Raw genomic sequence first — 6,455 nt, 5'->3', positions numbered from 1 at the left:
CACACCCCCAGCCCAGACCCCCACTCCCTGCCCCAGCCCAGAGCCCCCTCCTGCACCCCAAACCCCTCATCCCTGGCCCCTTGGTCCTGCTGTGAAGGCAGGGGGCTGGACTTGATAACCTTTTGAGGTCCCTTCTAGCTCTATGAGATAGGTATATCTCCATATAAAAATGGTTGAACTCGGATGGTTCATTCAGTTGCCATGTTGGGATGAAAAGACTTGAAATGATACTGGGAAAACTGGCCTTTGTTTAAATTCGGTCATTTCTACCTCTGCTGGCCCCTTACTGAAACTTTGTGGGGGTTTTGGTTCACCCTCTCCCACCGCCAAAAGAAAGGGGAAGTCAATGGGAAACCAGGACCCTGAGACTGACAGTCCTCAATGGTAACGGGGAGAGGCCACTGCCCCAGGTCAGCCTGATGGGCAGGGCAGGCAGGCTAATGAGGGAGTCACCAGGCCAGGGGATCCTGTCCTCTGTGTGAGCTGGAGCTTCCTGGGCCTGGAGCCCAGTGCGTTGAGCAGCTGGGGAGAGCGAGGGGGATCCTGGGCAGAGGGCCCAGCTCAGAGAGATGACTCCAGCCAAAGGCCTGGCATGTCAGACTCAGGGAGGGGGGAATCGTAACCCCGACATGGGGGCCAACATTGGGAAAAAGGGGGTCCCGCCACCTAGACCCTGAGGGCACGTGGCCACCGCCAGAGCAAGTGTCCGGCCCGTGGCACAACCAGGGCCTGGGCAGGAGGCCGGGGACATGTGAGGAACAGACAGTGAACTGCCCTGACGTCCCAGAGACGCTGATTGCGATGTCGCAGAGCGGAGTGATGTGTTTTCCTTTCACCTTTTGTCCTTATTTTTCAAATTGGTGGCTGGTTAATAAATTGTATTTGCTTGAACTGTGTGTAATGACCAGTGGGTCAGGGAAGAGTCCAGTGTGGAGAGAGTACCCCGGAGTGGGGACACCCTCGCCCCTGCCCTAAGTGACCACGACAAGGTTGGGGGTCGAGCTCCCCAGGAATCCTGGGCCCAGCCTTGTTGGGGTTACGAGGACTCTGCCATACAGGAGAGTGGAAGAAACGTCCTCGAGGTCAGGCAGGCCTCTGGCTAAACTAGGACTCGGATCCTTTCGCCAGCCCACTGCACCGGGGTCGTGTATAAGCCAGGGAAGTTCCCCACAATAGGGGGACCATTTCCCCACTTACATACGCATGAAACTCAGCTCAGCATTGGCCGTGAATTAAGCCCAGGCCTGCTGGATGGGAGACAAGAATTCTCCCACTGAACCACAATTGTGCAAAATATAAAAAAGGGACCTGTGCATTATGGGCCATGCTCACTGCCAGGGCCTTACTCTGCTGCCGGGCACAGGGGTATGGCTGACACTCCCGGGAGCTCTGTGTTTCTAAATCAGAGTCGGGAGCTCTGTGTTTCTGGTCAGAACGGGATTATCTGGCAGTTCTTTAATGAATGCAATGGGGATTAGTGGGCTCTATTTCTGTGTGTCCTTTGAGGGTGTGGAGCAATGCTGGTGAGGTGAAGTGGCACAGAGCTGGGGAGCAGGGTGTGGTCCCAGGTAAGTAGTAGTTTGCTCTGGTGAGACCGAGCAGGGGAGGGGCTTGTGCAAGGTGTGGTGTTTCCATGCATGTCTAATATTTAATACAACCCCATTATTAAACCACCCATGGCTGGGAACATAAGAGGAAATCTTTGAACTAGGGTGTGTCCTTCCTAATCCTCAAGATCACTGGCTCCAAGACTACACTGTCAGCGGGAGTATAGCTCAGTGGTAGAGCATTTGACTGCAGATCAAGAGGTCCCTGGTTCAAATCCAGGTGCTCCCTAAGAAGTTGCTTCTTTTAATGAACGTATCTCCATCTCCATCTCCGGTATGTTCAGGAGTTCCACTGAATGGGGATGTGAAATGAATTTAAACATTCGGCATTTTTCCGGTTGAAATGTACGAACACCGAGCAAACCTGTCCATCGGTTGAAATCCATTCCAGTCCTCTGAGGCTCTAGTTTATGTTTTCATGGATTAAACAAAGGTATAATATGATGCACACTTGCAGGTCCTTGTTCTCCAGGGGCTGTGCTGTGCAGAAGAACAAGACCCACATCCAGCTGGGGCTGAGGAGTCTGACGATCAAAGGCACCTTGTTGCAGGCTAAAGTCACCAGCCCCTTCGCCCCATTTCCAGTGATGGTTGCAGAGCCCGAGAGGGCCAGTGTGATGGTGTCTGCACAGAGAATGGCCGATGCCCAGTCTCCTGGCAACTGATGGCCTGGGCCCTCCCCTGCAAATTAAAACAACCTTCAGAACTAAAATGCCACAAGAAAGTGGAAATGTGGGTAGCTTAAATAATTCAGTGGTGTGTGTGTGTAAAAGGCACAACAAATTAATTTGTAACCACATCTTTCTTAACTTCTTTATATATTATGTAGTACATTAACTATACCAAGTGGCTTGTTCAGTGCAATCTCTTTTTTATGCATTGCCCAGAACAGATTTTAGAGTTATTTAAATGCACCCTTCCCGTTGCACGTAAAGGTGTTTATTTCATTCTGTGAAGTGCGTTGGTAGCTCAACTATTTGTTAATTTTCTCTCTGTGTGTGAAGCACAACACATTAATTTAGTAATGCAGAAAATGGTCCCTTCTCCCTCCAGCTTGTTTTCACCTGGCTGGAGCGCTGGCTCGCCTTTTGTCTCTGGACAACTGTTTGTGACTGTCCTCCAGAATTGCCTTATGTAATATCCTGCAATGTCTTGTGTAATATCATGTCTTACGTAATATCATGCAATAGAATCTTATAACTTCACATACAATGTTGCCAGACATATTTTACCAGGACAATAATGATCAGCAAATTATGAGGTTTTAAATGATATCTGACAAGGCGTACTTTGCACGGACTTTGACATTGTCCAGTAAAAGGATGAATAGACTGCCACACACTTGCCCTGGGTCACCTCAGGCCCAGTAACTGCCCCTGCCCCCACCTACCAGTGACGTCTCCCAGCCCAGCACGCAGGGGAGCAGTTAGATGGCTAGAGTGGAGGGGAGAACCTGCTCCTTTGGCCCTCGCAAACGGGATTTGGGGAAAGAATAATAGAATATCAGGGTTGGAAGGGACCTCAGGAGGTCATCTAGTCCAACCCCCTGCTCAAAGCAGGGCCAACCCCAACTAAACCATCCCAGCCAGGGCTTTGTCAAACCTGACCTTAAACACCTCTAAGGAAGGAGATTCCACCTCCTCCCTAGGGAACCCATTCCAGTGCTTCACCACCCTCCTAGTGAAATAGTGTTTCCTAATATCCAACCTAAACCTCCCCCACTGCAACTTGAGACTATTGCTCCTTGTTCTGTCATCTGCCACCACTGAGAACAGTCTAGATCCATCCTCTCTTGAACCCCCCTTCAGGTAGTTGAAAGCAGCTATCAAATCCCCCCTCACTCTTCTCTTCTGCAGACTAAAGAAGCTCAGGATCAGTCACATAGGCGTGCGCAGCCCATTTCATTAGGGTGTGCACCCAGGGAGCCCCGCCCTAGCCCTGCCCCTGCCCCCCATCCACTCCCTCTTACTTCCTGCCCCCTGACTTCCGCCCTCAGAACCCCCAACCCCTCCTGCTCCTTGTCCCCTGACTACCCCCTCCTGGGACCCCTGCCCCTAACTGCCCCCCCAGGACTCCACCCCCTACCTAAGCCTCCCTGCTCCTTGTCCCCTGACTGCCCCCCTAGGACCCTACCCGTCCCCTGACTGCCCCGATCCTTATCCACACCCCCGCCCCCAGACAGACCCCCGGGACTCCCACGCCTATCCAACCGCTCCCCACCCCCGACAGGACCCCCAGAACTCCTGACCCATACACCCCCCCCACTCCCTGCCTCCACCAATCCCTCTCCACACCCCTGCCTCCTGACAGCCCCCCCCAGAACTCCTGACTCATCCAACCCCCCCCCAACTCCTTGTCCCCTGACCACCCCCTCCAGAGACACCCCCCCCAACTGCCCCCCAGGACCCTTCTTGCTCCCTGTCCCCTGACTGCCCTGACCCCTATCCACCCCCCGCCCCCTGACAGGCCCCAGGACTTCCATGCCCCATCCAACCCCCCCTGCTCCCTGACTGCCCCCTCCAGAGACCCCCCCGCCCCTAACCACCACCCCTGGGATCCCACCCCCTATCCAACCCACCCTGTCCCCTGACTGCCCCCACCCCTTATCCAACCCCCCTAACCCCGGACCCCTTACCATGAGATGAGGCTCCTAGCCTCCCCGCAGAGCCAAACGCTGCCCCACGGGAGCGCACAGCCCCAGCCCCCAGAGTGCTGCACGCGCAGCGGCATGGCTCATGGGGAGGGGGGAGTGTGTCTGACTCCCCACGGAGCCCCGGCCCCCAGAGCGCTGCGCGCGGCGGCATGGCTCATGGGGAGCGGGGAGCGTGTCTGACTCCCTGCGGAGCCCCGGCCCCAAGAGCGCTGCGCGCGGCGGCATGGCTCATGGGGAGCGGGGAGCGTGTCTGACTCCCTGCGGAGCCCCGGCCCCCAGAGTGCTGCGCACGGCAGCATAGCTCCAGGGGAGGGGGGAGCACGTCTGCCTCACCGCGGAGCCCCGGCCCCAAGAGCGCTGCGCGCGGCAGCATGGCTCCAGGGGAGGGAGGAAGGCGGGGGAGGAGCCGGTGTAACAACACGAAATGCAACCTTCCCGTTTTGCAACTGGGTGCGGTTTCTGCCATGTAACGTGACAGTTTGTGAAACAGTTTGTTAACTTGCTACCGCCTGTCCATGGGGTTGCGAATCAGGAGGGATGGGGTATGTGGTCAAAAACAATCCCGATCTGCTTCCTGACCAGAGTGGCCCCTTTCATTGAATTTGTGAAAAGGGAGGTAGGGTTTGGGGGAACGGAGCATGCCCCTGAGCCCAAGGTGAGACCAGAGTGGCCCCTTTCATTTTTTCCACTGGCTTCTCCTTGCTTATTTCCAATGACTTGGCTGCTCATGCACCTGTCACTGGTCCAGAGATGGTTGCAAAACGGGAGGGATGGGGTTTGTGGTCGAAAACACTCACGGTCTGCTTCCTCTGGGGGATGGTTGCAAAACGGGAGGGATGGGGTTTGTGGTCGAAAACACTCACGGTCTGCTTCCTCTGGGGATGGCTGCAAAACGGGAGGGATGGGGTTTGTGGTCGAAAACACTCACGGTCTGCTTCCTCTGGGGATGGTTGCAGAACGGGAGGGATGGGGTTTTGTTCAAGCGGAGTGTGTGTGTGTGTGTGTGTGTGTGTGTGTGTGTGTGTGTGTGTGTGTGTGTGTGTGTGTGTATGTGTGTGTGTGTGTGTCTTGCAGACTGGATACTGTGCCCTGATTCCCCAAGAAGACCGTTATTATCTGTGACTGCAGAGATCTTAACACAGCATTGAGCATAAAATGAGCTTTAACAATATGTTGTGACTACTTACATTAAAGAAATCCATTCCACCTTGGTTTAGGAGAGAGACCACTGATTGACCAATAGGAATCGGTTGTTGCATATCCCCATAGTGCAATTTTTTTTTTCCATTGTCACTGCAGCTTTTATTTTGGTGAGTTTTGCACGCAGATCCAGAAATGTGGACTTGCGCATCCAAAAGTTCTGCAGCCACTGCTCATGAGCCCAAGCCTTCATTGTTTCAGAAGATTTTTTGCCCTTGGGAAGGATGTAAGATGACACCATATAATACACTACACTGAATATTTGTGAATCAGCTTCTACACACAAGTCCAGCACACAGGCCTTGCTGTCTTTTCACTGCAGTCCTTGATTTTGGTGACAAATCTGTAGAGAATTACTGGAACCATAAACTCCCTGAACATTAAATCTCACCAAATGAGGGTCAATCCATCCTCATCATTATATCTACTCATTATACTCCACACCCGTACATAGCCAGTATATGAACTTCATACCCTCATATCTCAATGCCTGTACTTTGACCCATCAACCTTTTACCCCCAATCGGGGATATTGCAGATTATGTATTCCTTATGCCACCGGATTTTAAACCAAACTTTGCACCATCGATAGGCACTGCTCTACAGCCAAAATGCTTCTGAAATAAATGTAGTCAAACTTTACTAATTCTGGGTCACTGAGAACGAAAATGATGCTTAAAATTGTTGATTGGCTCTAGTTTTCAAGATACGCTATTGGGTCAGTATATACGACCCTTGACTTGGGAATGGCAGAGGATAAGTGAGTTATAAAGGGAAGGGATCTCAATTTAAACCAGAAATGAATAAATACATCTTTGACTGGATCTATGAATAAATCTATGACTGGGTTTGGAAAGTACTTGCTTTTTAGGCAAAACAATGAATGATGCAATCAGAAGCTGGTATTGCGTCATACATGATATGAATTGCATCATGTTATTCCTAGAAGTCATGGATGATGCAATCATAACAAAGCTTACATCACTCTGCTGAAC

The 6,455-nt window shown here is 52.3% G+C and overlaps 1 non-coding gene across 1 annotated transcript; it reads left to right on the top strand.

Annotated features, from left to right (window-relative positions):
* Positions 1-1,764: 1,764 nt before the first annotated feature.
* TRNAC-GCA (transfer RNA cysteine (anticodon GCA)) lies at positions 1,765-1,836 on the top strand. The gene has a single exon. It is a non-coding gene; the product is annotated as a tRNA-Cys (tRNA).
* The last annotated feature ends 4,619 nt before the right edge of the window (positions 1,837-6,455 follow it).

Source organism: Emys orbicularis, chromosome 15 (assembly GCF_028017835.1).
Source record: "Emys orbicularis isolate rEmyOrb1 chromosome 15, rEmyOrb1.hap1, whole genome shotgun sequence".
NCBI lineage: Eukaryota > Metazoa > Chordata > Testudines > Emydidae > Emys > Emys orbicularis.
This window is presented reverse-complemented; position numbering and strand designations above follow the sequence as displayed.